Here is a 26,159-nt window from a genome sequence, read left to right as displayed (position 1 = left end):
GGTGTGTAGAGTGTAAATATGATCGGTTGTGCGGTGTTTTGGTAGGAAGCCAATCTGACTCTTATTCAGGACACTGTGCTTGGTAAGGAAGGCCAGTATCTGGGCGTTGATGATACTGCAGAACACCTTCCCCAGGTTACTGCTCACACAGCTGCCCCAGTAGTTATTGGGGTCTAATTTGTCTCCACTTTTAAAAATCGGGGTGATCAATCCTTGATTCCCGACCTCAGGGAAACACCCGGCTCTCAGCACCAGGTTAAAGAGTTTGAGCAGAGCCTCCTGCAGCTGCGGGCTGCTGTGCTTCAGCATCTCAGGGCTGATGCTGTCGGGGCCGCTGGCTTTCCTGGGTTTGAGGATTTTGAGTTGATGTTTTAGTTCCTGTATTGTAAATGGGTTATCTAAGGGATTTTGGTTATTCTTAATGATTTCTTCCAATTTATTTAGGTTTTTTAATATTTTAACCTGTTCTGGCTTTGGATTGTTTTCAACATTTTGGTAAAGTTTTTCAAAGTGTGTTTTCCAGATTTCTCCATTTTGAATTGGTATTTCATTTTTTGTTTTTGGGGTATTTATTCTGCCCATATAGTGGTCTTTTTTCTTACTGAGGAGTTGCTTGTAGTGCCGCAGGGCCTGGCAGTAGCTGAGGCGAGCCTCCTGGTTGTCGGGCTCTCTGTGTTTAGTGTTGGAGAGATGTCTCAGGTGTTTCCTAGAAGTTTCACACTCCTGGTCACACCACTGTTCTTTTTTTCTTTTAGACGATTTCATATTTTGGTTTTTAATTGTTTTAATGTTTGATTTTAAAGCCAGTCTCTCAAATATTTCATTCAGTGTTTTGGTGGCTGAGTTTATTCCGTTTTGGTTTATTTGATAGTGTGAGGATTGATATCTGTCTAACATGTTTTCAATCTCATCACTATTCAGGGCTCTTGTGTAGTTCTCTGTGCTGGGCTCTGACCATCTCTAACTGGGTGGCAGGGAGACCAGTTTTGTGGGAAGTTTGGCTCTGACTTGTGGCTGCGCTGATCTTTTTAGGTAAAGTGTTATTTGGCTGTGGTCTGATAGTGGAGATTGTTGTCTGACTATAAACGCATTGTTGGCTTGTGGGTCCAGGTCAGTTATGGCGTAGTCCACCACACTGCTGCCCAGAGCTGAGCAGTATGTGAATCTCCCCAGAGAGTACCCCCTGGTCCTGCCATTGATGATATATAGACCCAGGCTTTTACATAGGCGCACTACCTGCTTCCTGCTCTTGTTTACCACGCTGTCGTGGCTGTGTCAGTGTGGAGGTGTGTGTGTGGCACAGCGGGGAGTCTCCGAACAGGTGTGTGTTCCCCTCTGTATTGATGTAGTCCATCTCTCTGCCAGTCCTGGCATTGAGATCGCCACACAGCAGTACAGAGCCCAGGGTCTGGAAGTGGCAGATTTCGTTTTGAAGCTCATGAAAGCCTTCCTCATTATAGTAGGGGGAGTCTGCGGTTGGCATATAAATTGCACATAGGTATATATCTGTGTTATTTTGTAGGGTGTCTTTTCTGATTTTCATCCACAGGTGTGTGTCTCCTCTCTGTACTGGGCATAGGGCTGCTCGGAGCTCCTCCCTGTACCACACGATAATCCCCCACGAGGCCCTGCCACACCTGACTTTGGGTTTTTTATAGGAGGGCACAATCAGCTCCCTGTATCCATTGTATCCATCCAGTGTATAGACATATCTGCACAGCACCAAGTCTCTACAAGAATGAAAACATCTGAACTATTTACAGTGTTGATCAGTTCAGGGCCTGTGCTCTTCATTCCAAAAGTTGAGGAGTGTAAACCCTGCATATTCCAACTGCTTATTTTAAAGGACATGTTAATATATTTTATTATACTTGTCTCTTCTACATAAGAAAGTTTAATTTGTGGTCTACAACTGATATTATATTACTATTAATAATTATATATGGATATACATAATAATCACTCAAAGATTTTATCTTTGCATCAAAATATCAGAATAATTAAATCACATTTTTTCTTACTCTCCATCTCCACAACCATATATATGTGTGTTGAGGCTCAGTTAACTCAGCAGTGTGGTACAGATGACACTGAGGAGTTGCCTTATCTGGGCCAGCTGGGCAGCATCGGGCCTCCAGGCTCTGGAAGCCGCTGCTGCGTGGCTGTGTGGCTGTGCTGGTCCCCGGCTGTCCGCTCTGCTGTGCTGGACGGGCCCTCTGGGGATGGGGGGGTGGGGAATGGGGCCGCGGGGTCTCAGGGGCTGGGGTGGAGCCGGTGGCTGGGGATGTGGCCGGGGGCTGGGGGGTTTGCTCCTGGTCTCGAGGTGGGGGTGTGTGGGGTTTCGGCCCAGGGTTGTGTCCTTGAGGACCTTTGAGATGATCCTCACACCCGTCTTGTTGAGGTGGACGTGGTCATACAGGTGATGTGGCTGGATGTCTCAGTGGTGTGCCAGGTGGACGTTGGGGAGGAGGGCACATCTTCGGGACACTTCTGCGTTGATGGCCTGGATGATGTGCAGGGGCACGTCTGTGTGGGGCAGCAGTGTGGAGATGGAAATTTTGGCAGTTGGGAATTCCTCTGTGGCTTTCGTTGCTACCTGTCTCAGGGCTGAGGCCACATCGCCCCTGCGGGCACTCAGGTCGTTAGTGCCGGTGTGGATGAGGATGTGTTTGACTTGGCAAAGCCTCCTCTTGGAGAGCAGCTCCAGGGCTCTCTGTGCTGTGGAGCACCAAAGCTTTTTCACTTTTCGCCCAGGGAAGAGGCGCCTCTCAACCAGGAACTTCCCATTGGATTCGCTCAGAATGACCACCTCTGCGTTGACCTGCCACTCCGGGTTTGCGTCGGGAGTGGTGGGGGCAGCGGGTGTGTTTTGGGGGAGTGGCGTTTCAGGGGGTTGTGTATTAGTGGCAGGTCTGGTGATAGTGGGTGTGTCAGGAGTGGTGGGGAGTGTGGGTGGATCAGTGGGTGCATCAGGGGTTGGAGGTGTTGTGGGGTCAGTGCAGTGCAGTCTCTGTGCTCCAGTGATGTGTAGCTCCTCTCTTAGCTCCTCCAGCTGGCTCTGCAGGCTCCTTAGCTGTGCTGGGGTGTCCTGGTCAGCTCCTCCCTCGCTCTGCGCAGCTCCGTCCTCAGGGTTTGGCTCTGCTCCTCCAGGTCTCTCACTGCTGCTCTCAGCTCATGGATCTCAGCCTTGTGCTGCATCTTTAGTCTGTGCATCTCATCCCGGAGCTGATCGCACAAGGAGGTCTGGGCCAGGGTGCTCAAGGTCTGCTCCCTGAACTCCGCAAACTCCAGCTCCAGCACTGATAGGCATTCCTTTAGTGTTTTAATGTTGCTGGACAGTTTTGGGGAGACAGGGGGGCAGTCTGTGGGAGATGGGGCACTGTCTGGCTCCGTGTGGCTGGGGGCAGACTGCAGGGTGGCCGGCTCTGGCTCTTGTTTCTCTACCTCAGTCTGCTGCTTTGAGGTGTGGAAGCCGAGAGCTAATTGGTCCAGGCTGCTCTCGCTGCCCTGCACCATGATGGTCCCGTTGTGGTATACATTAAAAGTGAGCATCACACTGTCTGTGTCTTTCTCTACCAGCACTGAGATCTGCCTGCCTCTGCTAATGCCCCTCTTGTTGTTATTGGGGTATGTCTGGCACAGGGTTTTGTGAAAGGCGGTGTAGAACAGTAGATTGTTCTTGACCCTGTTTTCTCCTTTACCGGTGTAGTCTAGGATGAGGGTCTAAGGAGATGCTCTCATCACAGCTTGTTTGTAGTCCTTCTTAGCCTGTGCAGAGCGAATGTCTTCAGGGTATCGGATTTCAAAAGGCAGCTCTGCAGTCAGACTGCTGTTCGATAGATTTCTATCAGTCTCAGTGGCAGTTGGGCTCTCTCCTACTGTCACTCTATTCAAATCGGAGCTCTGCATTTTCATTGGCTGAGTCAACTACTGAGAATGCTTATTTATTTTATTAATACATATTTTTTTGTTTAATTATTTGTCTCTTACCTCCAATTCTTGTCTTCAGCTTTTCTTTTCTGACTTTTCTTCCTGAACTGTCTCTCTGCTTTCTTCTTTTTGTGTTTCTCTTAAAATTATTATTTTTTGAATACTTTTTCTTCTGAATTTCTATTCCATGTCTTCTGTGTATGTTTATAGTGCTATATATTCATTTGTAAATCACAAATTAAATCCGCTTATGTATAAAAACAAATGTTTTTTAGGAACTCATATTCCTCTCTCTCTCTCTCTCTCTCTCTCTCTCTCAATTCATTTCATTTGTATTGTCAAAGCAATTGGACATACATACACATACATACATATACACTCACCTAAAGGATTATTAGGAACACCTGTTCAATTTCTCATTAATGCAATTATCTAATCAACCAATCACATGGCAGTTGCTTCAATGCATTTAGGGGTGTGGTCCTGGTCAAGACAATCTCCTGAACTCCAAACTGAATGTCTGAATGGGAATGAAAGGTGATTTAAGCAATTTTGAGCGTGGCATGGTTGTTGGTGCCAGACGGGCCGGTCTGAGTATTTCACAATCTGCTCAGTTACTGGGATTTTCACGCACAACCATTTCTAGGGTTTACAAAGAATGGTGTGAAAAGGGAAAAACATCCAGTATGCGGCAGTCCTGTGGGCGAAAATGCCTTGTTGATGCTAGAGGTCAGAGGAGAGTGGGCCGACTGATTCAAGCTGATAGAAGAGCAACTTTGACTGAAATAACCACTCGTTACAAACAAGGTATGCAGCAAAGCATTTGTGAAGCCACAACACGTACAACCTTGAGGCGGATGGGCTACAACAGCAGAAGACCCCACCGGGTACCACTCATCTCCACTACAAATAGGAAAAAGAGGTGAGACATTCAGATGGTAGAGTCAGAATTTGGCGTAAACAGAATGAGAACATGGATCCATCATGTCTTGTTACCACTGTGCAGGCTGGTGGTGGTGGTGTAATGGTGTGGGGGATGTCTTCTTGGCACACTTTAGGCCCCTTAGTGCCAATTGGGCATCGTTTAAATGCTACGGCCTACCTGAGCATTGTTTCTGACCATGTCCATCCCTTTTTGACCACCATGTACCCATCCTCTGATGGCTACTTCCAGCAGGATAATGCACCATGTCACAAAGGTCGAATCATTTCAAATTGGTTTCTTGAACATGACAATGAGTTCACTGTACTAAACTGGCCCCCACAGTCACCAGATCTCAACCCAATAGAGCATCTTTGGGATGTGGTGGAACGGGAGCTTCGTGCCCTGGATGTGCATCCCACAAATCTCCATCAACTGCAAGATGCTATCCTATCAATATGGGCCAACATTTCTAAAGAATGCTTTCAGCACCTTGTTGAAGCAATGCCACGTAGAATTAAAGCAGTTCTGAAGGCGAAAGGGGGTCAAACACAGTATTAGAATGGTGTTCCTAATAATCCTTTAGGTGAGTTCATCGTAGCTCTTAATACTCTCTTTCTGTCTGGAGGAGATATAATTGAAGTATTGTACACGTACCCGGCTACTTTCAACACCCATTGCTGCACTGATATTTTTCCCTCCATTTTTCTTTATCCATTTTTTTTTTGCTGGAAGTTCCGTCAATACCCGTCAGTCTTTAAGAGACATCATGCAGCCAGGCCTCTTGGCTTGTGGCCACACCGTCCTGAACGCGCCCGATCTCGTCAGATCTCGGAAACTAAACGGGGCAGGGCCTGGTCAGTACTTGGATGGGAGATCTCCTGGAAATACCAGGTGCTGCCAGCTTTTAACGTCTCCTGGGGAACTTCATCGTAGCTCTTAATACTCTCTTTCTGTCTGGAGAAGACATAATTGAAGAATTGTACACGTACCCGGCTACTTTCAACACCCTTTCCTGCACTGATATTTTTCCCTCCATTTTTCTATTTTTTTTTTTTTTTTTTTGCTGGAAATTCCGTCAATACCCGCCAGCCTTTAAGAGATATCATGCAGCCAGGCATCTCGGCTTGCGGCCACACCATCTTGAACGCGCCCGATCTCGTCAGATCTCGGAAGCTAAACGGGGCAGGACCTGGTCAGTACTTAAATGTGAGACCTCCTGGAAATACCAGGTGCTGCCAGCTTTTTACGTCTCCTGGGGAACTTCATCGTAGCTCTTAATACTCTCTTTCTGTCTGGAGAAGATATAATTGAAGAATTGTACACGTACCCGGCTACTTTCAACACCCTTTCCTGCACTGATATTTTTCCCTCCATTTTTCTTTTTTTTTTTTTTTATTCTTGCTGGAAATTCCGTCAATACCCGCCAGCCTTTAAGAGACATCATGCAGCCAGACATCTCGGCTTGCGGCCACACCGTCCTGAACGCGCCCGATCTTGTCAGATCTCGGAAGCTAAACGGGGCAGGACCTGGTCGGTACATGAATGTGAGACCTCCTGGAAATACCTGGTGCTGCAAACTTTTTACGTCTCCTGGGTAACTTTATCGTAGCTCTTAATACTCTCTATCTGTCTGGAGGAGATATAATTGAGAAATTGTACACGTACCCGGCTACTTTCATCGTCCTTTGCTGCACTGGTATTTTTCCCTCTATTTTTTTTTTTTTTTTTTGCTGGCAGTTCCGTCAATACCCGCCAGCCTTTAAGAGACATCATGCAGCCAGGCGTCTCGGCTTGCGGCCACACCATCCTGAACGCGCCCGATCTCGTCAGATCTCGGAAGCTAAACGGGGCAGGACCTGGTCAGTACTTGAATGTGAGACCTCCTGGAAATACCTGGTGCTGCAAGCTTTTACGTCTCCTGGGTAACTTCATCGTAGCTCTTAATACTCTCTTTCTGTCTGGAGGAGATATAATTGAAGTATTGTACACGTACCCGGCTACTTTCAACACCCATTGCTACACTGATATTTTTCCCTCCATTTTTCTTTTTCTTTATTATTTTTTCTGGAAGTTCCGTCAATATCCGCCAGCCTTTAAGAGACATCATGCAACCAGGCCTCTCGGCTTGCGGACACACAGTCCTGAACGAGCCCGATCTCGGAAGATCTCGGAAACTAAACGGGGCAGGACCTGGTCAGTACTTGGATGGGAGATCTTCTGGAAATACCAGGTGCTGCCAACTTTTTACGTCTCCTGGGAAACTTCATCGTAGCTCTTAATACTCTCTTTCTGTCTGGAGAATATATAATTGAAGAATTGTACACGTACCCGGCTACTTTCAACACCCTTTCCTGCACTGATATTTTTCCCTCCATTTTTCTATTTTTTTTTTTTTTTTTTTTGCTGGAAATTCCGTCAATACCCGCCAGCCTTTAAGAGACATCATGCAGCCAGGCGTCTCGGCTTGCGGCCACGACATCCTGAACTCGCCAGATCTCGTCAGATCTTGGAAGCTAAATGGGGCAGGACCTGGTCGGTACATGAATGTGAGACCTCCTGGAAATACCTGGTGCTGCAAGTTTTTACGTCTCCTGGGTAACTTTATCGTAGCTCTTAATACTCTCTATCTAACTGGAGGAGATATAATTGAAGTATTGTACACGTACCCAGCTACTGTCAACACCCTTTGCTGCACTGATATTTTTCCATCCATTTTTCTTTTTTTTTTTTTTTTTTTGCTGGAAGTTCCGTCAATACCCGCCAACCTTTAAGAGACATCATGCAGCCAGGCCTCTCGGCTTGCGGCCACACCGTCCTGATTGCGCCCGATCTCGTCAGATCTCGGAAGCTAAACGGGGCAGGGCCTGGTCAGTACTTGGATGGGAGACCTCCTAGAAATTCCAGGTGCTGCAAGCCTTTTACGTCTCCTGGGTAACTTCATCGTAGCTCTTAATACTCTCTATCTGTCTCCAGGAGATATAATTGAAGAATTGTACACGTACTAGGCTACTTTCAACACCCTTTGCTGCACTGGTATATTTCCCTCTATTTTTCGTTTTATTTTTTGCTGGCAGTTCCGTCAATACCCGCCAGCCTTTAAGAGACATCATGCAGCCAGGCATCTTGGCTTGCGGCCACACCATCCTGAACGCGCCCAATCTCGTCAGATCTCGGAAGCTGAACGGGGCAGGACCTGGTCAGTACATGAATGTGAGACCTCCTGGAAATACCTGGTGCTGCAAGCTTTTACGTCTCCTGGGTAACTTTATCGTAGCTCTTAATACTCTCTATCTGTCTGGAGGAGATATAATTGAAGTATTGTACACGTACCCAGCTACTGTCAACATCCTTTGCTGCACTGATATTTTTCCATCCATTTTTCTTTTTTTTTTTTTTTTGCTTGAAGTTCCGTCAATACCCGCCAACCTTTAAGAGACATCATGCAGTCAGGCCTCTCGGCTTGCGGCCACACCGTCCTGAACGCGCCCGATCTTGTAAGATCTCGGAAGCTAAACGGGGCAGGACCTGGTCAGTACTTGGATGGGAGACCTCCTGGAAATACCTGGTGCTGCAAGCTTTTACGTCTCCTGGGTAACTTTATCGTAGCTCTTAATTCTCTCTTTCTGTCTGGAGGAGATATAATTGAAGAATTGTACACGTACCCGGCTACTTTCAACACCCTTTGCTGCACTGATATTTTTCCCTCCATTTTTCTATTTTTTTTTTTTTTTTTTTTTGCTGGAAGTTCCGTCAATACTTGCCAGCCTTTAAGAGACATCATGCAGCCAGGTCTCTTGGCTTGCGGCCACACCGTCCTGAACGCGCCTGATCTCATCATATCTCGGAAGCTAAACGGGGCAGGGCCTGGTCAGTACTTGGATGGCTGACCTCCTAGAAATACCAGGTGCTGCAAGCTTTTTACGTCTCCTGGGTAACTTCATCGTAGCTCTTAATACTCTCTTTCTGTCTGGAGGAGATATAATTGAAGAATTGTACACGTACCCGGCTACATTCAAAACCCATTACTGCACTGATATTTTTCCCTCCATTTTTCTTTTTCTTTTTTTTTTTTTTTTTTTTTTGCTGGAAGTTCCGTCAATACCCGCCAGCCATTAAGAGACATCATGCAGCCAGGCCTCTCGGCTTGCGGCCACACCGTCCTGAACGCGCCCGATCTCGTCAGATCTCGGAATTTAAACGGGGCAGGGCCTGGTCAGTACTCTTATGGGTTACCTTCTGGAAATACGAGGTGCTGCAAACTTTTTACGTCTCCTGGGTAACTTCATCGTAGCTCTTAATTCTCTCTTTCTGTCTGGAGGAGATATAATTGAAGAATTGTACACGTACCCGGCTACTTTCAACACCCTTTGCTGCACTGATATTTTTCCCTCCATTTTTCTATTTTTTTTTTTTTTTTTTTTTGCTGGAAGTTCCGTCAATACTTGCCAGCCTTTAAGAGACATCATGCAGCCAGGTCTCTTGGCTTGCGGCCACACCGTCCTGAACGCGCCTGATCTCATCATATCTCGGAAGCTAAACGGGGCAGGGCCTGGTCAGTACTTGGATGGCTGACCTCCTAGAAATACCAGGTGCTGCAAGCTTTTTACGTCTCCTGGGTAACTTCATCGTAGCTCTTAATACTCTCTTTCTGTCTGGAGGAGATATAATTGAAGAATTGTACACGTACCCGGCTACATTCAAAACCCATTACTGCACTGATATTTTTCCCTCCATTTTTCTTTTTCTTTTTTTTTTTTTTTTTTTTTTGCTGGAAGTTCCGTCAATACCCGCCAGCCATTAAGAGACATCATGCAGCCAGGCCTCTCGGCTTGCGGCCACACCGTCCTGAACGCGCCCGATCTCGTCAGATCTCGGAATTTAAACGGGGCAGGGCCTGGTCAGTACTCTTATGGGTTACCTTCTGGAAATACGAGGTGCTGCAAACTTTTTACGTCTCCTGGGTAACTTCATCGTAGCTCTTAATTCTCTCTTTCTGTCTGGAGGAGATATAATTGAAGAATTGTACATGTACCCGGCTACTTTCAACAGCCTTTGCTGCACTGATATTTTTCCCTCCATTTTTCTTTTTTTTTTTTTTTTTTTTTGCTGGAAGTTCCGTCAATACCCGCCAGCCTTTAAGAGACATCATGCAGCCAGGCCTCTTGGCTTGCGGCCACATTGTCCTGAACGCGCCTGATCTCGTTAGATCTCGGAAGCTAAACGGGGCAGGGCCTGATCAGTACTTGGATGGGAGACCTCCTAGAAATACCAGGTGCTGCAAGCTTTTTACGTCTCCTGGGTAACTTCATCGTAGCTCTTAATACTCTCTTTCTGTCTCCAGGAGATATAATTGAAGAATTGTACACGTACCCGGCTACTTTCAACACCCTTTCCTGCACTGATATTTTTCCCTCCATTTTTCTATTTTTTTTTTTTTTTTTTTGCTGGAAATTCCGTCAATACCCGCCAGCCTTTAAGAGACATCATGCAGCCAGGCGTCTCGGCTTGCGGCCACGACATCCTGAACTCGCCCGATCTCGTCAGATCTTGGAAGTTAAACGGGGCAGGACCTGGTCGGTACATGAATGTGAGACCTCCTGGAAATACCTGGTGCTGCAAGCTTTTACGTCTCCTGGGTAACTTTATCGTAGCTCTTAATACTCTCTATCTGTCTGGAGGAGATATAATTGAAGTATTGTACACGTACCCAGCTACTGTCAACACCCTTTGCTGCACTGATATTTTTCCATCCATTTTTCTTTTTCTTTTTTTTTTTTGCTGGAAGTTCCGTCAATACCCGCCAACCTTTAAGAGACATCATGCAGCCAGGCCTCTCGGCTTGCGGCCACACCGTCCTGAATGCGCCCGATCTCGTCAGATCTCGGAAGCTAAACGGGGCAGGGCCTGGTCAGTACTTGGATGGGAGACCTCCTAGAAATACCAGGTGCTGCAAGCCTTTTACGTCTCCTGGGTAACTTCATCGTAGCTCTTAATACTCTCTATCTGTCTCCAGGAGATATAATTGAAGAATTGTACACGTACTAGGCTACTTTCAACACCCATTGCTGCACTGGTATATTTCCCTCTATTTTTCGTTTTTTTTTTTGCTGGCAGTTCCGTCAATACCCGCCAGCCTTTAAGAGACATCATGCAGCCAGGCATCTCGGCTTGCGGCCACACCATCCTAAACGCGCCCGATCTCGTCAGATCTCGGAAGCTGAACGGGGCAGGACCTGGTAAGTACATGAATGTGAGACCTCCTGGAAATACCTGGTGCTGCAAGCTTTTACGTCTCCTGGGTAACTTTATCGTAGCTCTTAATACTCTCTATCTGTCTGGAGGAGATATAATTGAAGAATTGTACATGTACCCGGCTACTTTCAACAGCCTTTGCTGCACTGATATTTTTCCCTCCATTTTTCTTTTTTTTTTTTTTTTTTTTTGCTGGAATTTCCGTCAATACCCGCCAGCCATTAAGAGACATCATGCAGCCAGGCCTCTCGGCTTGCGGCCACACCGTCCTGAACGCGCCCGATCTCGTCAGATCTCGGAATTTAAACGGGGCAGGGCCTGGTCAGTACTCTTATGGGTTACCTTCTGGAAATACGAGGTGCTGCAAACTTTTTACGTCTCCTGGGTAACTTCATCGTAGCTCTTAATTCTCTCTTTCTGTCTGGAGGAGATATAATTGAAGAATTGTACATGTACCCGGCTACTTTCAACAGCCTTTGCTGCACTGATATTTTTCCCTCCATTTTTCTTTTTTTTTTTTTTTTTTTTTGCTGGAAGTTCCGTCAATACCCGCCAGCCTTTAAGAGACATCATGCAGCCAGGCCTCTTGGCTTGCGGCCACATTGTCCTGAACGCGCCTGATCTCGTTAGATCTCGGAAGCTAAACGAGGCAGGGCCTGATCAGTACTTGGATGGGAGACCTCCTAGAAATACCAGGTGCTGCAAGCTTTTTACGTCTCCTGGGTAACTTCATCGTAGCTCTTAATACTCTCTTTATGTCTCCAGGAGATATAATTGAAGAATTGTACACGTACCCGGCTACTTTCAACACCCTTTCCTGCACTGATATTTTTCCCTCCATTTTTCTATTTTTTTTTTTTTTTTTTTGCTGGAAATTCCGTCAATACCCGCCAGCCTTTAAGAGACATCATGCAGCCAGGCGTCTCGGCTTGCGGCCACGACATCCTGAACTCGCCCGATCTCGTCAGATCTTGGAAGCTAAACGGGGCAGGACCTGGTCGGTACATGAATGTGAGACCTCCTGGAAATACCTGGTGCTGCAAGCTTTTACGTCTCCTGGGTAACTTTATCGTAGCTCTTAATACTCTCTATCTGTCTGGAGGAGATATAATTGAAGTATTGTACACGTACCCAGCTACTGTCAACACCCTTTGCTGCACTGATATTTTTCCATCCATTTTTCTTTTTTTTTTTTTTTTTTGCTGGAAGTTCCGTCAATACCCGCCAACCTTTAAGAGACATCATGCAGCCAGGCCTCTCGGCTTGCGGCCACACCGTCCTGAATGCGCCCGATCTCGTCAGATCTCGGAAGCTAAACGGGGCAGGGCCTGGTCAGTACTTGGATGGGAGACCTCCTAGAAATACCAGGTGCTGCAAGCCTTTTGCGTCTCCTGGGTAACTTTATCGTAGCTCTTAATACTCTCTATCTGTCTGGAGGAGATATAATTGAAGTATTGTACACGTACCCAGCTACTGTCAACAGCCTTTGCTGCACTGATATTTTTCCATCCATTTTTCTTTTTTTTTTTTTTTTTTTTTTTTTTGCTGGAAGTTCCGTCAATACCCGCCAACCTTTAAGAGACATCATGCAGCCAGGCCTCTTGGCTTGCGGCCACACCGTCCTGAACGCGCCCGATCTTGTAAGATCTCGGAAGCTAAACGGGGCAGGACCTGGTCAGTACTTGGATGGGAGACCTCCTGGAAATACCTGGTGCTGCAAGCTTTTACGTCTCCTGGGTAACTTTATCGTAGCTCTTAATTCTCTCTTTCTGTCTGGAGGAGATATAATTGAAGAATTGTACACGTACCCGGCTACTTTCAACACCCTTTGCTGCACTGATATTTTTCCCTCCATTTTTCTATTTTTTTTTTTTTTTTTTTTTTGCTGGAAGTTCCGTCAATACTTGCCAGCCTTTAAGAGACATCATGCAGCCAGGCCTCTTGGCTTGCGGCCACACCGTCCTGAACGCGCCTGATCTCATCATATCTCGGAAGCTAAACGGGGCAGGGCCTGGTCAGTACTTGGATGGCTGACCTCCTAGAAATACCAGGTGCTGCAAGCTTTTTACGTCTCCTGGGTAACTTCATCGTAGCTCTTAATACTCTCTTTCTGTCTGGAGGAGATATAATTGAAGAATTGTACACGTACCCGGCTACTTTCAAAACCCATTACTGCACTGATATTTTTCCCTCCATTTTTCTTTTTCTTTTTTTTTTTTTTTTTTTTTTTGCTGGAATTTCCGTCAATACCCGCCAGCCATTAAGAGACATCATGCAGCCAGGCCTCTCGGCTTGCGGCCACACCGTCCTGAACGCGCCCGATCTCGTCAGATCTCGGAATTTAAACGGGGCAGGGCCTGGTCAGTACTTTTATGGGTTACCTTCTGGAAATACGAGGTGATGCAAACTTTTTACGTCTCCTGGGTAACTTCATCGTAGCTCTTAATTCTCTCTTTCTGTCTGGAGGAGATATAATTGAAGAATTGTACATGTACCCGGCTACTTTCAACACCCTTTGCTGCACTGATATTTTTCCATCCATTTTTCTTTTTTTTTTTTTTTTTTGCTGGAAGTTCCGTCAATACCCGCCAACCTTTAAGAGACATCATGCAGCCAGGCCTCTCGGCTTGCGGCCACACCGTCCTGAATGCGCCCGATCTCGTCAGATCTCGGAAGCTAAACGGGGCAGGGCCTGGTCAGTAATTGGATGGGAGACCTCCTAGAAATACCAGGTGCTGCAAGCCTTTTGCGTCTCCTGGGTAACTTCATCGTAGCTCTTAATACTCTCTATCTGTCTCCAGGAGATATAATTGAAGAATTGTACACGTACTAGGCTACTTTCAACACCCTTTGCTGCACTGGTATATTTCCCTCTATTTTTCGTTTTTTTTTTTGCTGGCAGTTCCGTCAATACCCGCCAGCCTTTAAGAGACATCATGCAGCCAGGCATCTCGGCTTGCGGCCACACCATCCTGAACGCGCCCGATCTCGTCAGATCTCGGAAGCTGAACGGGGCAGGACCTGGTAAGTACATGAATGTGAGACCTCCTGGAAATACCTGGTGCTGCAAGCTTTTACGTCTTCTGGGTAACTTTATCGTAGCTCTTAATACTCTCTATCTGTCTGGAGGAGATATAATTGAAGTATTGTACACGTACCCAGCTACTGTCAACATCCTTTGCTGCACTGATATTTTTCCATCCATTTTTCTTTTTTTTTTTTTTTTTTTTTTTTTTTGCTGGAAGTTCCGTCAATACCCGCCAACCTTTAAGAGACATCATGCAGCCAGGCCTCTCGGCTTGCGGCCACACCGTCCTGAACGCGCCCGATCTTGTAAGATCTCGGAAGCTAAACGGGGCAGGACCTGGTCAGTACTTGGATGGGAGACCTCCTGGAAATACCTGGTGCTGCAAGCTTTTACGTCTCCTGGGTAACTTTATCGTAGCTCTTAATTCTCTCTTTCTGTCTGGAGGAGATATAATTGAAGAATTGTACACGTACCCGGCAACTTTCAACACCCTTTGCTGCACTGATATTTTTCCCTCCATTTTTCTATTTTTTTTTTTTTTTTTTTTTTGCTGGAAGTTCCGTCAATACTTGCCAGCCTTTAAGAGACATCATGCAGCCAGGCCTCTTGGCTTGCGGCCACACCGTCCTGAACGCGCCTGATCTCATCATATCTCGGAAGCTAAACGGGGCAGGGCCTGGTCAGTACTTGGATGGCTGACCTCCTAGAAATACCAGGTGCTGCAAGCTTTTTACGTCTCCTGGGTAACTTCATCGTAGCTCTTAATACTCTCTTTCTGTCTGGAGGAGATATAATTGAAGAATTGTACACGTACCCGGCTACTTTCAAAACCCATTACTGCACTGATATTTTTCCCTCCATTTTTCTTTTTCTTTTTTTTTTTTTTTTTTTTTTTGCTGGAAGTTCCGTCAATACCCGCCAGCCATTAAGAGACATCATGCAGCCAGGCCTCTCGGCTTGCGGCCACACCGTCCTGAACGCGCCCGATCTCGTCAGATCTCGGAATTTAAACGGGGCAGGGCCTGGTCAGTACTTTTATGGGTTACCTTCTGGAAATACGAGGTGATGCAAACTTTTTACGTCTCCTGGGTAACTTCATCGTAGCTCTTAATTCTCTCTTTATGTCTGGAGGAGATATAATTCAAGTATTGTACATGTACCCGGCTACTTTCAACAGCCTTTGCTGCACTGATATTTTTCCCTCCATTTTTCTTTTTTTTTTTTTTTTTTTTGCTGGAAGTTCCGTCAATACCCGCCAGCCTTTAAGAGACATCATGCAGCCAGGCCTCTTGGCTTGCGGCCACATTGTCCTGAACGCGCCTGATCTCGTTAGATCTCGGAAGCTAAACGGGGCAGGGCCTGTTCAGTACTTGGATGGGAGACCTCCAGGAAATACCTGGTGCTGCAAGCTTTTTACGTCTCCTGGGAAACTTCATCGTAGCTCTTAATACTCTCTATCTGTCTGGAGGTGTTATAATTGAGAAATTGTACACGTACCCGGCTACTTTCATCAGCCTTTGCTGCACTGGTATTTTTCCCTCTATTTTTTTTTTTTTTTTTTGCTGGCAGTTCCATCAATACCCGCCAGCCTTTAAGAGACATCATGCAGCCAGGCGTCTCGGCTTGCGGCCACACCATCCTGAACGCGCCCGATCTCGTCAGATCTCGGAAGCTAAACGGGGCAGGACCTGGTCAGTACTTGAATGTGAGACCTCCTGGAAATACCTGGTGCTGCAAGCTTTTACGTCTCCTGGGTAACTTCATCGTAGCTCTTAATACTCTCTTTCTGTCTGGAGGAGATATAATTCAAGTATTGTACACGTACCCGGCTACTTTCAACACCCTTTGCTGCACTGGTATTTCTCCCTCCATTTCTCTTTTTTTTTTTGCTGGCAGTTCCGTCAATACCCGCCAGCCTTTAAGAGACATCATGCAGCCAGGCATCTCGGCTTGCGGCCACACCGTCCTGAACGCGTCCGATATCGTAAGATCTCGGAAACTGAGTGGGGCAGGGCCTGGTCAGTACTTGGATGGGAGACCTCCTGGAAATACCAGGTGCTGCAAGCTTTTTACGTCTGCTGGGAAAGTTTATCGTAGCTCTTAATACTCTCTTTCTGTCTGGAGAATATATAATTGAAGAATTGTACACGTACCCGGCTACTTTCAAAACCCTTTGCTGCACTGGTATTTTTCCCTCTATTTTTCTTTTTTTTTTTTGCTGGCAGTTCCGTTGATACCCGCCAGCCTTTAAGAGACATCATGCAGCCAGGCCTCTTGGCTTGAGGCCACACCGTCCTGAAGACGTAAGATCTCGTCAGATCTCGGAAGAAAAACTGGGCAGGGCCTGGTCAGTAATTGGATGGGTGACCTCCTGGAAATACCAGGTGCTGCAAGCTTTTTACATCTCCTGGGTAACTTCAGCGTAGCTCTTAATACTCTCATTCAGTCTGGAGGAGATATAATTGAAGAATTGTACACGTACCCGGCTACTTTCAACACCCTTTGCTGCACTGATATTTTTCCCTCCATTTTTCTTTTTCTTTATTATTTTTTCTGGAAGTTCCGTCAATATCCGCCAGCCTTTAAGAGACATCATGCAACCTGGCCTCTCGGCTTGCGGACACACAGTCCTGAACAAACCCGATCTCGTCAGATCTCGGAATTTAAACGGGGCAGGGCCTGGTCAGTACTTTTATGGGTTACCTTCTGGAAATACGAGGTGCTGCAAACTTTTTACGTCTCCTGGGAAACTTCATCGTAGCTCTTAATACTCTCTTTCTGTCTGGAGAATATATAATTGAAGAATTGTACACGTACCCGGCTACTTTCAAAACCCTTTGCTGCACTGGTATTTTTCCCTCTATTTTTCTTTTTTTTTTTTGCTGGCAGTTCCGTTGATACCCGCCAGCCTTTAAGAGACATCATGCAGCCAGGCCTCTTGGCTTGAGGCCACACCGTCCTGAAGACGCAAGATCTCGTCAGATCTCGGAAGAAAAACTGGGCAGGGCCTGGTCAGTAATTGGATGGGTGACCTCCTGGAAATACCAGGTGCTGCAAGCTTTTTACATCTCCTGGGTAACTTCAGCGTAGCTCTTAATACTCTCATTCAGTCTGGAGGAGATATAATTGAAGAATTGTACACGTACCCGGCTACTTTCAACACCCTTTGCTGCACTGGTATATTTCCCTCTATTTTTCTTTTTTTTTTTTGCTGGCAGTTCCGTCAATACCCGCCAGCCTTTAAGAGACATCATGCAGCCAGACATCTCGGCTTGCGGCCACACCGTCCTGAACGCGCCCGATCTCGTCAGATCTCGGAAGCTAAACGGGGCAGGACCTGGTCAGTACTTGAATGTGAGACCTCCTGGAAATACCTGGTGCTGCAAGCTTTTACGTCTCCTGGGTAACTTTATCGTAGCTCTTAATACTCTCTATCTGTCTGGAGGAGATATAATTGAAGAATTGTACACGTACCCGGCTACCTTCAACACGCTTTGCTGCACTGATATTTTTCCCTCCATTTTTCTTTTTTCTTTTGTTTTTTGCTGGAAGTTCCATCAATACCCTCCAGCCTTTAAGAGACATCATGCAGCCAGGCCTCTTGGCTTGAGGCCACACCGTCCTGAAGACGCAATATCTCGTCAGATCTCGGAAGAAAAACTGGGCAGGGCCTGGTCAGTAATTGGATGGGTGACCTCCTGGAAATACCAGGTGCTGAAAGCTTTTTACATCTCCTGGGTAACTTCAGCGTAGCTCTTAATACTCTCATTCAGTCTGGAGGAGATATAATTGAAGAATTGTACATGTACCCGGCTACTTTCAACACCCTGTCCTGCACTGATATTTTTCCCTCCATTTTACTATTTATTTATTTTTTATTTTTTGCTGAAAGTTCCGTCAATACCCGCCAGCCTTTAAGAGACATCATGCAGCCCGGCCTCTTGGCTTGCGGCCACACCGTCCTGAACGCGCCCGATCTCATCAGATCTCGGAAGCTAACGGGGCAGGGCCTGGTCAGTACTTGGATGGGTGACCTCCTGGAAATACCAGGTGCTGCAAGCTTTTTACGTCTCCTGGGTAACTTCATCGTAGCTCTTAACACTCTCTTTCTGTCTCCAGGAGATATAATTGAAGAATTGTACACGTACCCGGCTACTTTCAACACCCTTTGTTGCACTGGTATATTTCCCTCTATTTTTCTTTTTTTTTTTTGCTGGCAGTTCCGTCAATACCCGCCAGCCTTTAAGAGACATCATGCAGCCAGACATCTCGGCTTGCGGCCACACCGTCCTGAACGCGCCCGATCTCGTCAGATCTCGGAAGCTAAACGGGGCAGGACCTGGTCAGTACTTGAATGTGAGACCTCCTGGAAATACCTGGTGCTGCAAGCTTTTACGTCTCCTGGGTAACTTTATCGTAGCTCTTAATACTCTCTATCTGTCTGGAGGAGATATAATTGAAGTATTGTACACGTACCCGGCTACTTTCAACACCCATTGCTGCACTGATATTTTTCCCTCCATTTTTCTTTTTTTTTTTTTTTGCTGGAAGTTCCGTCAATACCCGCCAGCCTTTAAGAGACATCATGCAGCCAGGCCTCTTGGCTTGTGGCCACATTGTCCTGAACGCGCCTGATCTCGTCAGATCTCGGAAGCTAAACGGGGCAGGGCCTGATCAGTACTTGGATGGGAGACCTCCAGGAAATACCTGGTGCTGCAAGCTTTTTACGTCTCCTGGGTAACTTCATCGTAGCTCTTAATACTCTCTATCTGTCTGGAGGTGTTATAATTGAGGAATTGTATACGTACCCGGCTACTTTCAACAGCCTTTGCTGCACTGATATTTTTCCCTCCATTTTCCCTCTATTTTTCTTTTTTTTTTGCTGGCAGTTCCGTCAATACCCGCCAACCTTTAAGAGACATCATGCAGCCAGGCCTTTCGGCTTGTGGCCACACCGTCCTGAATGCGCCCGTTCTCGTCAGATCTCGGAAACTAAACGGGGCAGGGCCTGGTCAGTACTTGGATGGGAGACCTCCTAGAAATACCAGGTGCTGCAAGCTTTTTACGTCTCCTGGGTAACTTCATCGTAGCTCTTAATACTCTCTTTTTGTCTCCAGGAGATATAATTGAAGAATTGTACACGTACCCGGCTACTTTCAACACCCTTTGCTGCACTGGTATATTTCCCTCTATTTTTCTTTTTTTTTTTTGCTGGCAGTTCCGTCAATACCCGCCAGCCTTTAAGAGACATCATGCAGCCAGGCATCTCGGCTTGCGGCCACACCATCCTGAACGCGCCCGATCTCGTCAGATCTCGGAAGCTGAACGGGGCAGGACCTGGTCAGTACATGAATGTGAGACCTCCTGGAAATACCTGGTGCTGCTAGCTTTTACGTCTCCTGGGTAACTTTATCGTAGCTCTTAATACTCCCTATCTGTCTGGAGGAGATATAATTGAAGTATTGTACACGTATCCAGCTACTGTCAACACCCTTTGCTGCACTGATATTTTTCCATCCATTTTTCTTTTTTTTTTTTTTTTTTTTTTTTTTTTTGCTGGAAGTTCCGTCAATACCCGCCAACCTTTAAGAGACATCATGCAGCCAGGCCTCTCGGCTTGCGGCCACACCGTCCTGAACGCGCCCGAATTCGTAAGATCTCGGAAGCTAAACGGGGCAGGACCTGGTCAGTACTTGGATGGGAGACCTCCTGGAAATACCTGGTGCTGCAAGCTTTTACGTCTCCTGGGTAACTTTATCGTAGCTCTTAATTCTCTCTTTCTGTCTGGAGGAGATATAATTGAAGAATTGTACACGTACCCAGCTACTGTCAACACCCTTTGCTGCACTGATATTTTTCCCTCCATTTTTCTCTTTTTTTTTTTTTTTTCTTGCTGGAAATTCCATCAATTCCCTCCAGCGTTTAAGAGACATCATGCAGCCAGGCCTCTTGGCTTGCAACCACACCGTCCTGAACGCGCCCCATCTCGTCAGATCTCGGAAGCTAAACGGGGCAGGGCCTGGTCATTACTTGAATGTGGGACCTCCTGGAAATACCTGGTGCTGCAAGCTTTTTACGTCTCCTGGGTAACTTTATCGTAGCTCTTAACACTCTCTTTCTGTCTGGAGGAGATATAATTGAAGAATTGTTCACGTAACCGGCTACTTTCAACACCCTTTGCTGCACTGATATTTTTCCCTCCATTTTTCTATTTATTTTTTTCTTTTTCTTTTGCTGGAAGTTCCGTCAATACCCGCCAGTCTTTAAGAGACATCATGCAGCCAGGACTCTCGGCTTGTGGCCACACCGTTCTGAATGCGCCCGATCTCGTCAGATCTCGGAAACTTATCGGGGCAGGGCCTAGTCAGTACTTGGATGGGAGACCTCCTGGAAATACCTGGTGCTGCAAGCTTTTTACGTCTCCTGGGTAACTTCATCGTAGCTCTTAATACTCTCTATCTGTCTGGAGGTGTTATAATTGAAGAATTGTACACGTACCTGGCTACTTTCAACACCCTTTGCGGCACTGATTTTTTCCCTCCGTTTTTCTTTTTTTCTTTTTTTTTTTTATTTGCTGGAAGTTCCATCAATACCCGCCAGCCTTTAAGAGACATCATGCAGCAAGGCCTCTCGGCTTGCGGCCACACCGTCCTGAACGCGCCCGATCTTGTCAGATTTCGGAAGCTGAACGGGGCAGGGCCTGGTCAGTACTTGGATGGGTTACCTCCTGGAAATAGCAGGTGCTGCAAGCTTTTATCGTCACTTGGGTAACTTTATCGTAGCTCTTAACACTCTCTTTCTGTCTGGAGGAGATATAATTGAAGAATTGTTCACGTAACCGGCTACATTCAACACCCTTTGCTGCACTGATATTTTTCCCTCCATTTTTCTATTTATTTTTTTCTTTTTTTTTTGCTGGAAGTTCCGTCAATACCCGCCAGTCTTTAAGAGACATCATGCAGCCAGGACTCTCGGCTTGTGGCCACACCGTACTGAATGCGCCCGATCTCGTCAGATCTCGGAAACTAAACGGGGCAGGGCCTGGTCAGTACTTGGATGGGAGACCTCCTGGAAATACCTGGTGCTGCAAGCTTTTTACGTCTCCTGGGTAACTTCATCGTAGCTCTTAATACTCTCTATCTGTCTGGAGGTGTTATAATTGAGGAATTTTACACATACCCTGCTACTTTCAACAGCCTTTGCTGCACTGATATTTTTCCCTCCATTTTTCTTTTTTTTTTTTTTTTGCTGGAAGTTCTGTCAATACCCTCCAGCCTTTAAGAGACATCATGCAGTCAGGCCGCTTGGCTTGCGGCCACACCGTCCTGAACGCGCCCGATCTTGTCAGATCTTGGAAGCAAAACGTGGCAGGGCCTGGTCAGTATTTGGATGGGTGACCTCCTGGAAAAACCAGGTACTGAAAGCTTTTTACGTCTCCTGGGTAACTTCATCGTAGCTCTTAATACTCTCTATCTGTCTGGGAGAGATATAATTGAAGTATTGTACACGTACCTGGCTACTTTCAACAGCCTTTGCTGCACTGATATTTTTCCCTCCATTTTTCTTTTTTCTTCTTTATTTTGCTGGAAGTTCCGTCAATACCCTCCAGCCTTTAAGAGACATCATGCAGCCAGGCCTCTTGGCATGCGGACACATTGTCCTGAACGCGCCCGAACTCATCAGATCTCGGAAGCTAAACGGGGCAGGGCCTGGTCAGTACTTGAATGTGAGAACTCCTAGAAATACCAGGTGCTGCAAGCTTTTTACGTCTCCTGGGTAACTTCATCGTAGCTCTTAATACTCTCTTTCTGTCTGGAGGAGATATAATTGAAGAATTGTACACGTACCCGGCTACTTTCAACACCCTTTCCTGCACTGATATTTTTCCATCCATTTTTTAATTTTAATTTTAATTTTATTTTTCTGCTGGAAGTTCCGTCAATACCCGCCAACCTTTAAGAGACATCATGCAGCCAGGCGTCTTGGCTTGTGGCCACACCGTCCTGAATGCGCCCGATCTTGTCAGATCTCGGAAGCTAAACGGGGCAGGGCCTGGTCAGTACTTACATGGGAGACCTCCTGGAATTTCCAGGTGCTGCAAGCTTTTTTCGTCACTTGGGTAACTTCATCGTAGCTCTTAATACTCTCTTTCTGTCTGGAGGAGATATAATTGAAGTATTGTACACGTACCCGGCTACATTCAACACCCTTTCCTGCACTGATATTTTTCCCTCCATTTTTCTATTTTTTTTTTATTTTTTTTTCTTGGATGTTCCGTCAATATCCGCCAGCCTTTTAGAGACATCATGCAGCCAGGCCTCTAGGTTTGCGGCCACACCGTCCTGAACGCGCCCGATCTCATCTGATCTCGGAAGCTAAACGGGGCAAGACCTGGTCAGTACTTGAATGTGAGACCACCTGGAAATACCTGGTGCTGCAAGCTTTTACGTCTCCTGGGTAACTTTATCGTAGCTCTTAATACTCTCTTTCTGTCTTTAGGAGATTTAATTGAAGTATTGTACACGTACCCAGCTACTGTCAACACCCTTTGCTGCACTGATATTTTTCCATCAATTTTTTTATTTTTATTATTATTTATTTTTTCTGCTGGAAGTTCCGTCAATACCCGCCAACCTTTAAGAGACATCATGCAGCCAGGCGTCTTGGCTTGTGTGCCACACCATCCTGAATGCGCCCGATCTCGTCAGGTCTCGGAAGCTAAACGGGGCAGGTCCTGATCAGTACTTGGATGAGAGACCTCCTGGAAATACCAGGTGCTGCAAGCTTATTACGTCACTTGGGTAACTTCATCGTAGCTCTTAATACTCTTTCTGTCTGGAGGAGATATTATTGAAGAATTGTACACGTACCCGGCTACTTTCAACACCCTTTGCTGCACTGATATTTTTTCTTCCATTTTTCTTTTTTCTATTGATTTTTGCAGGAAGTTCCATCAATACCCTCCAGCCTTTAAGAGACATCATGCAGCCAGGCCTCTTGGCTTGCGGCCACACCGTCCTGAACGCGTCCGATCTCGTCAGCTCTCGGAAGCTAAACTGGGCAGGGCCTGGTCATTAATTGAGTGTGAGACCTCCTGGAAATTCCATGCGCTGCAAGCTTTTTTCGTCTCCTGGGTAATTTCATCGTAGCTCTTAATTCTCTCTTTCTGTCTGGAGGATATATAATTGAAGAATTGTACACGTACCCGGCTACTTTCAACACCCTTTGCTGCACTGATATTTTTCCCTCCATTTTTCTTTTTCTTTTTTCTTTTTTCTGGAAGTTCCGTCAATATCCGCCAGCCTTTAAGAGACATCATGCAGCAAGGCCTCTTGGCTTGCGGCCACACCGTCCTGAACGCACCCCATCTCGTCAGCTCTCGGAAGCTAAACTGGGCAGGGCCTGGTCATTACTTGAATGTGAGACCTTCTGGAAATTCCAGGCGCTGCAAGCTTTTTTCGTCACCTGGGGAACTTCGTCGTAGCTTTTAATACACTCTTTCTGTCTGGAGGAGATTTAATTGAAGAATTGTACACGTACCTGGCTACTTTCAACACCCTTTGCGGCACTGATTTTTTCCCTCCGTTTTTCTTTTTTTCTTTTTTTTTTTTTATTTGCTGGAAGTTCCGTCAATACCCTCCAGCCTTTAAGAGACATCATGCAGCCAGGCCTCATGGCTTGCGGCCACAACGTCCTGAACGCGCCTGATCTCATCATATCTCGGAAGCTAAACGGGGCAGGGTCTGGCCAGTACTTGGTTGGGTGACCTCCTGGAAATACCAGGTGCTGCAAGCTTTTTACGTCTCCTGGGTAACTTCATCGTAGCTCTTAATACTCTCTTTCAGTCTGGAGGAGATATTATTGAAGAATTGTACACGTACCCGGCTACTTTCAACAGCCTTTGCTGCACTGATATTTCTCCCTCCATTTTTCTTTTTTTTTTTTTTTTTTTTCCTGGAAGTTCCGTCAATACCCACCAGCCTAAAGAGACATCATGCAGCCGGGCCTCTTGGCTTTCGGCCACACCGTCCTGAACGCGCCCGATCTCGTCAGATCTCGGAAGCTAAACGGGGCAGGACCTGGTCAGTACTTGAATGTGAGACCTCCTGGAAATACCTGGTGCTGCAAGCTTTTACGTCTCCTGGGTAACTTCATCGTAGCTCTTAATACTCTCTTTCTGTCTGGAGGAGATATAATTCAAGTATTGTACACGATCCCGGCTACTTTCAACACCCTTTGCTGCACTGGTATTTCTCCCTCCATTTCTCTTTTTTTTTTTGCTGGATGTTCCGTCAAAACCCGCCAACCATTAAGAGACATCATGCAGTCCGGCCTCTTGGCTTGCAGCCACACCGTCCTGAACGCCCCCGATCTCATCAGATCTTGGAATTTAAACGGGGCAGGGCCTGGTCAGTACTTGGATGGGTGACCTCCTGGAAATGCCAGGTGCTGCAAGCTTTTTACGTCTCCTGGGTAACTTCATCGTAGCTCTAAATACTCTCTTTCTGTCTGGAGGAGATATAATTGAAGAATTGTACACGTACCCGGCTACTTTCAAAACCCATTACTGCACTGATATTTTTCCCTCCATTTTTCTATTTCTTTTTTTTTTTTTTTTTTTTTGCTGGAAGTTCCGTCAATACCCGCCAGCCATTAAGAGACATCATGCAGCCAGGCCTCTAGGTTTGCGGCCACACCGTCCTGAACGCGCCCGATCTCATCAGATCTCGGAAGCTAAACGGGGCAAGACCTGGTCAGTACTTGAATGTGAGACCTCCTGGAAATACCTGGTGCTGCAAGCTTTTACGTCTCCTGGGTAACTTTATCGTAGCTCTTAATACTCTCTTTCTGTCTGGAGGAGATATAATTGAAGTATTGTACACGTACCCAGCTACTGTCAACACCCTTTGCTGCACTGATATTTTTCCATCAATTTTTTAATTTTTATTATTATTTATTTTATCTGCTGGAAGTTCCGTCAATACCCGCCAACCTTTAAGAGACATCATGCAGCCAGGCGTCTTGGCTTGCGGCCACACCGTCCTGAACGCGCCCGATCTCGTCAGATCTCGGAATTTAAACGGGGCAGGGCCTGGTCAGTACTTTTATGGGTGACCTTCTGGAAATACGAGGTGCTGCAAACTTTTTACGTCTCCTGGGTAACTTCATCGTAGCTCTTAATTCTCTCTTTCTGTCTGCAGGAGATATAATTGAAGAATTGTACACGTACCCGGCTACTTTCAACAGCCTTTGCTGCACTGATATTTTTCCGTCCATTTTTCTATTTTTTTTTTTTTTTTTTGCTGGAAGTTCCGTCAATACCCGCCAGCCTTTAAGAGACATCATGCAGCCAGGCAACTCGGCTTGCGGCCACACCGTCCTGAATGCGCCCGATCTCGTCAGATCTCGGAAGCTAAACGGGGCAGGGCCTGGTCAGTACTTGGATGGGAGACCTCCTAGAAATACCAGGTGCTGCAAGCTTTTTACGTCTCCTGGGTAACTTCATCGTAGCTCTTAATTCTCTCTTTCTGTCTGCAGAAGATATAATTGAAGAATTGTACACGTACCCGGCTACTTTGAACACCCTTTGCTGCACTGTTATTTCTCCCTCCATTTCTCTTTTTTTTTTTGCTGGATGTTCCGTCAAAACCCGCCAACCAATAAGAGACATCATGCAGCCCGGCCTATTGGCTTGCAGCCACACCGTCCTGAACGCCCCCGATCTCATCAGATCTTGGAATTTAAACGGGGCATGGCCTGGTCAGTACTTGGATGGGTGACCTCCTGGAAATGCCAGGTGCTGCAAGCTTTTTACGTCTCCTGGGTAACTTCATCGTAGCTCTTAATACTCTCTTTCTGTCTGGAGGAGATATAATTGAAGAATTGTACACGTACCCGGCTACTTTCAAAACCCTTTACTGCACTGATATTTTTCCCTCCATTTTTCTATTTCTTTTTTTTTTTTTTTTTTTTTTGCTGGAAGTTCCGTCAATACCCGCCAGCCATTAAGAGACATCATGCAGC

General features: G+C 46.3%; 9 non-coding genes and 49 pseudogenes across 9 annotated transcripts; all 58 read left to right on the top strand.

Annotated features, from left to right (window-relative positions):
- The first annotated feature begins 5,639 nt into the window (after window positions 1-5,639).
- LOC136737997 (uncharacterized) lies at window positions 5,640-5,758 on the top strand (annotated as a pseudogene).
- A 219-nt stretch (window positions 5,759-5,977) lies between these two features.
- On the top strand, window positions 5,978-6,096 carry LOC136738060 (uncharacterized; annotated as a pseudogene).
- Window positions 6,097-6,315: 219 nt separating this feature from the next.
- On the top strand, window positions 6,316-6,434 carry LOC136738184 (uncharacterized; annotated as a pseudogene).
- Window positions 6,435-6,644: 210 nt separating this feature from the next.
- On the top strand, window positions 6,645-6,763 carry LOC136737954 (uncharacterized; annotated as a pseudogene).
- Window positions 6,764-7,652: 889 nt separating this feature from the next.
- LOC136737964 (5S ribosomal RNA) lies at window positions 7,653-7,771 on the top strand. The gene has a single exon (XR_010812541.1). It is a non-coding gene; the product is annotated as a 5S ribosomal RNA (ribosomal RNA).
- Window positions 7,772-7,981: 210 nt separating this feature from the next.
- On the top strand, window positions 7,982-8,100 carry LOC136738179 (uncharacterized; annotated as a pseudogene).
- A 213-nt stretch (window positions 8,101-8,313) lies between these two features.
- On the top strand, window positions 8,314-8,432 carry LOC136737918 (5S ribosomal RNA). Its single transcript, XR_010812536.1, has one exon. It is a non-coding gene; the product is annotated as a 5S ribosomal RNA (ribosomal RNA).
- A 220-nt stretch (window positions 8,433-8,652) lies between these two features.
- LOC136738040 (uncharacterized) lies at window positions 8,653-8,771 on the top strand (annotated as a pseudogene).
- A 226-nt stretch (window positions 8,772-8,997) lies between these two features.
- LOC136738098 (uncharacterized) lies at window positions 8,998-9,116 on the top strand (annotated as a pseudogene).
- Window positions 9,117-9,337: 221 nt separating this feature from the next.
- On the top strand, window positions 9,338-9,456 carry LOC136738039 (uncharacterized; annotated as a pseudogene).
- A 226-nt stretch (window positions 9,457-9,682) lies between these two features.
- LOC136738097 (uncharacterized) lies at window positions 9,683-9,801 on the top strand (annotated as a pseudogene).
- Window positions 9,802-10,020: 219 nt separating this feature from the next.
- On the top strand, window positions 10,021-10,139 carry LOC136737999 (uncharacterized; annotated as a pseudogene).
- Window positions 10,140-10,358: 219 nt separating this feature from the next.
- LOC136738248 (uncharacterized) lies at window positions 10,359-10,477 on the top strand (annotated as a pseudogene).
- Window positions 10,478-10,692: 215 nt separating this feature from the next.
- On the top strand, window positions 10,693-10,811 carry LOC136737884 (5S ribosomal RNA). Its single transcript, XR_010812504.1, has one exon. It is a non-coding gene; the product is annotated as a 5S ribosomal RNA (ribosomal RNA).
- A 210-nt stretch (window positions 10,812-11,021) lies between these two features.
- On the top strand, window positions 11,022-11,140 carry LOC136738135 (uncharacterized; annotated as a pseudogene).
- Window positions 11,141-11,358: 218 nt separating this feature from the next.
- On the top strand, window positions 11,359-11,477 carry LOC136738096 (uncharacterized; annotated as a pseudogene).
- A 219-nt stretch (window positions 11,478-11,696) lies between these two features.
- Window positions 11,697-11,815, top strand: LOC136738066 (uncharacterized; annotated as a pseudogene).
- A 219-nt stretch (window positions 11,816-12,034) lies between these two features.
- Window positions 12,035-12,153, top strand: LOC136738256 (uncharacterized; annotated as a pseudogene).
- A 215-nt stretch (window positions 12,154-12,368) lies between these two features.
- Window positions 12,369-12,487, top strand: LOC136738288 (5S ribosomal RNA). The gene has a single exon (XR_010812590.1). It is a non-coding gene; the product is annotated as a 5S ribosomal RNA (ribosomal RNA).
- A 224-nt stretch (window positions 12,488-12,711) lies between these two features.
- LOC136737917 (5S ribosomal RNA) lies at window positions 12,712-12,830 on the top strand. The gene has a single exon (XR_010812535.1). It is a non-coding gene; the product is annotated as a 5S ribosomal RNA (ribosomal RNA).
- A 221-nt stretch (window positions 12,831-13,051) lies between these two features.
- Window positions 13,052-13,170, top strand: LOC136738038 (uncharacterized; annotated as a pseudogene).
- Window positions 13,171-13,397: 227 nt separating this feature from the next.
- LOC136738163 (uncharacterized) lies at window positions 13,398-13,516 on the top strand (annotated as a pseudogene).
- A 216-nt stretch (window positions 13,517-13,732) lies between these two features.
- Window positions 13,733-13,851, top strand: LOC136737941 (5S ribosomal RNA). The gene has a single exon (XR_010812539.1). It is a non-coding gene; the product is annotated as a 5S ribosomal RNA (ribosomal RNA).
- Window positions 13,852-14,061: 210 nt separating this feature from the next.
- LOC136738083 (uncharacterized) lies at window positions 14,062-14,180 on the top strand (annotated as a pseudogene).
- Window positions 14,181-14,404: 224 nt separating this feature from the next.
- Window positions 14,405-14,523, top strand: LOC136737915 (5S ribosomal RNA). The gene has a single exon (XR_010812534.1). It is a non-coding gene; the product is annotated as a 5S ribosomal RNA (ribosomal RNA).
- A 221-nt stretch (window positions 14,524-14,744) lies between these two features.
- LOC136738037 (uncharacterized) lies at window positions 14,745-14,863 on the top strand (annotated as a pseudogene).
- A 227-nt stretch (window positions 14,864-15,090) lies between these two features.
- Window positions 15,091-15,209, top strand: LOC136738162 (uncharacterized; annotated as a pseudogene).
- Window positions 15,210-15,427: 218 nt separating this feature from the next.
- Window positions 15,428-15,546, top strand: LOC136738026 (uncharacterized; annotated as a pseudogene).
- Window positions 15,547-15,756: 210 nt separating this feature from the next.
- LOC136737952 (uncharacterized) lies at window positions 15,757-15,875 on the top strand (annotated as a pseudogene).
- Window positions 15,876-16,083: 208 nt separating this feature from the next.
- Window positions 16,084-16,202, top strand: LOC136738149 (uncharacterized; annotated as a pseudogene).
- Window positions 16,203-16,412: 210 nt separating this feature from the next.
- Window positions 16,413-16,531, top strand: LOC136738197 (uncharacterized; annotated as a pseudogene).
- A 216-nt stretch (window positions 16,532-16,747) lies between these two features.
- Window positions 16,748-16,866, top strand: LOC136738187 (uncharacterized; annotated as a pseudogene).
- Window positions 16,867-17,076: 210 nt separating this feature from the next.
- Window positions 17,077-17,195, top strand: LOC136738138 (uncharacterized; annotated as a pseudogene).
- Window positions 17,196-17,405: 210 nt separating this feature from the next.
- On the top strand, window positions 17,406-17,524 carry LOC136737963 (uncharacterized; annotated as a pseudogene).
- A 555-nt stretch (window positions 17,525-18,079) lies between these two features.
- On the top strand, window positions 18,080-18,197 carry LOC136738159 (5S ribosomal RNA). Its single transcript, XR_010812561.1, has one exon. It is a non-coding gene; the product is annotated as a 5S ribosomal RNA (ribosomal RNA).
- A 210-nt stretch (window positions 18,198-18,407) lies between these two features.
- LOC136737962 (uncharacterized) lies at window positions 18,408-18,526 on the top strand (annotated as a pseudogene).
- Window positions 18,527-18,738: 212 nt separating this feature from the next.
- LOC136738004 (uncharacterized) lies at window positions 18,739-18,857 on the top strand (annotated as a pseudogene).
- A 219-nt stretch (window positions 18,858-19,076) lies between these two features.
- Window positions 19,077-19,195, top strand: LOC136738010 (uncharacterized; annotated as a pseudogene).
- Window positions 19,196-19,405: 210 nt separating this feature from the next.
- LOC136738131 (uncharacterized) lies at window positions 19,406-19,524 on the top strand (annotated as a pseudogene).
- A 226-nt stretch (window positions 19,525-19,750) lies between these two features.
- On the top strand, window positions 19,751-19,869 carry LOC136737967 (uncharacterized; annotated as a pseudogene).
- Window positions 19,870-20,087: 218 nt separating this feature from the next.
- Window positions 20,088-20,206, top strand: LOC136738186 (uncharacterized; annotated as a pseudogene).
- Window positions 20,207-20,428: 222 nt separating this feature from the next.
- LOC136738086 (uncharacterized) lies at window positions 20,429-20,547 on the top strand (annotated as a pseudogene).
- A 221-nt stretch (window positions 20,548-20,768) lies between these two features.
- Window positions 20,769-20,887, top strand: LOC136738082 (uncharacterized; annotated as a pseudogene).
- Window positions 20,888-21,109: 222 nt separating this feature from the next.
- On the top strand, window positions 21,110-21,228 carry LOC136737955 (uncharacterized; annotated as a pseudogene).
- Window positions 21,229-21,442: 214 nt separating this feature from the next.
- Window positions 21,443-21,561, top strand: LOC136738115 (uncharacterized; annotated as a pseudogene).
- A 216-nt stretch (window positions 21,562-21,777) lies between these two features.
- On the top strand, window positions 21,778-21,896 carry LOC136738130 (uncharacterized; annotated as a pseudogene).
- A 224-nt stretch (window positions 21,897-22,120) lies between these two features.
- Window positions 22,121-22,239, top strand: LOC136738049 (uncharacterized; annotated as a pseudogene).
- A 220-nt stretch (window positions 22,240-22,459) lies between these two features.
- On the top strand, window positions 22,460-22,578 carry LOC136738055 (uncharacterized; annotated as a pseudogene).
- Window positions 22,579-22,801: 223 nt separating this feature from the next.
- LOC136738142 (uncharacterized) lies at window positions 22,802-22,921 on the top strand (annotated as a pseudogene).
- Window positions 22,922-23,135: 214 nt separating this feature from the next.
- Window positions 23,136-23,254, top strand: LOC136738257 (uncharacterized; annotated as a pseudogene).
- Window positions 23,255-23,470: 216 nt separating this feature from the next.
- On the top strand, window positions 23,471-23,589 carry LOC136738217 (uncharacterized; annotated as a pseudogene).
- A 222-nt stretch (window positions 23,590-23,811) lies between these two features.
- On the top strand, window positions 23,812-23,930 carry LOC136738093 (uncharacterized; annotated as a pseudogene).
- Window positions 23,931-24,147: 217 nt separating this feature from the next.
- On the top strand, window positions 24,148-24,266 carry LOC136738070 (uncharacterized; annotated as a pseudogene).
- A 208-nt stretch (window positions 24,267-24,474) lies between these two features.
- LOC136737928 (uncharacterized) lies at window positions 24,475-24,593 on the top strand (annotated as a pseudogene).
- Window positions 24,594-24,818: 225 nt separating this feature from the next.
- Window positions 24,819-24,937, top strand: LOC136738048 (uncharacterized; annotated as a pseudogene).
- Window positions 24,938-25,160: 223 nt separating this feature from the next.
- LOC136738069 (uncharacterized) lies at window positions 25,161-25,279 on the top strand (annotated as a pseudogene).
- A 218-nt stretch (window positions 25,280-25,497) lies between these two features.
- Window positions 25,498-25,616, top strand: LOC136737907 (5S ribosomal RNA). Its single transcript, XR_010812526.1, has one exon. It is a non-coding gene; the product is annotated as a 5S ribosomal RNA (ribosomal RNA).
- Window positions 25,617-25,825: 209 nt separating this feature from the next.
- Window positions 25,826-25,944, top strand: LOC136738044 (uncharacterized; annotated as a pseudogene).
- Window positions 25,945-26,159: the final 215 nt, after the last annotated feature.

The sequence above is a fragment of the Amia ocellicauda genome, unplaced genomic scaffold (genome assembly GCF_036373705.1).
Source record: "Amia ocellicauda isolate fAmiCal2 unplaced genomic scaffold, fAmiCal2.hap1 HAP1_SCAFFOLD_55, whole genome shotgun sequence".
In the NCBI taxonomy this organism is placed as follows: domain Eukaryota; kingdom Metazoa; phylum Chordata; class Actinopteri; order Amiiformes; family Amiidae; genus Amia; species Amia ocellicauda.
This window is presented reverse-complemented; position numbering and strand designations above follow the sequence as displayed.